This window comes from Protopterus annectens, chromosome 11.part0, assembly GCF_019279795.1.
Source record: "Protopterus annectens isolate FY-2018-M chromosome 11.part0, PAN1.0, whole genome shotgun sequence".
NCBI lineage: Eukaryota > Metazoa > Chordata > Ceratodontiformes > Protopteridae > Protopterus > Protopterus annectens.
Genome location: NC_056745.1, coordinates 78383041 through 78384187, shown reverse-complemented (window position 1 = coordinate 78384187; position 1147 = coordinate 78383041).

The following is a 1147-nucleotide window of genomic DNA, read 5'->3' as shown; positions in this document are numbered from 1 at the left end:
CTCAAAAAATCTAGATCCATCAGAGCCACAAGGGCGGAAGACTTAAACCTCGACACGGCTATTAATAGGACGTGCTGGAGAGATAGATTCATCACCCAAAGACTCCCTATGCTGTGGAACAAAATCCCGGTACATGTGAGGCAGAGCACCTCGCTGGCCTTGTTCAAGAGAAATCTTGACCAATGGATGGGAGATCGCAGATATACCCCAGGAATTACCTCAGTGTCACTGCTCGACAGAGGCACAGCAAAATAATGGGTATAGTTCCCCATACTAAAGGGGTGGCGTAAGCCACAAAACAATGGGCTAGGCTTATAAATGCCCTCGGGCAGATAGCCTAGTATGAACCTATGAACCTATGAACCTAAGAGACATCCTGGGATTATCTGATGGTCAGCTTTGAGGGATCCACATATAGGCTAAAAAAATACTACCACAAATCGTTGCATTATATATGACCATATTGTTTATACTGGTTACGTATCTGTCTCTATATTGTTATGGCTGTACATTGTATATTGTATGATTTTGGTACAGTAGCTTAGGAATCAACTGTCTCCAGATGAGATAACTGCTTTTCTGCTATTCAAAAAACAGATCAAGTTTGTACTGTTGTGCTAGAGTACCACTGGATACATCCATCAGCGGAATGAAGTATGGCAATCACTTAACAGGAATGTGAAGAAGTACAAGTGAAGTTTGGCCTAACAACAATCTAATCTTGAAGTCCTCCATGCAATGTATATATCGTACCATACAGCAATTTATCTCCAAATGATTTCAGTCTTACATGAAGTTAACAAGAAAATATTTAGGGCATATTAGGAGAAGGAATAGATCTACTACACGAAATGTGTGAATTACTTAGGCTTTTGAGTGAAGAGCAATGCAGTACCTAACATGACCTGGGCACCAAGTTGAAGCATCTTCTGTAAAAATAAATGGAAACTCTGTAGGGGTGTTATTAGACAAGATATTACGTCTGACTTCATTATCATCTTTAGATATACAAATATTGGTTATAACCCCAGGGGGCAATTGGTGATGCTGAGTAGAAACTAGAGTGACTGATTATCTTTTCAGAATGTCAGCTATATGTCAAGGCTTTATTCAGAATTTCAAGGATGGCTTATTCAAGGAGTGACTG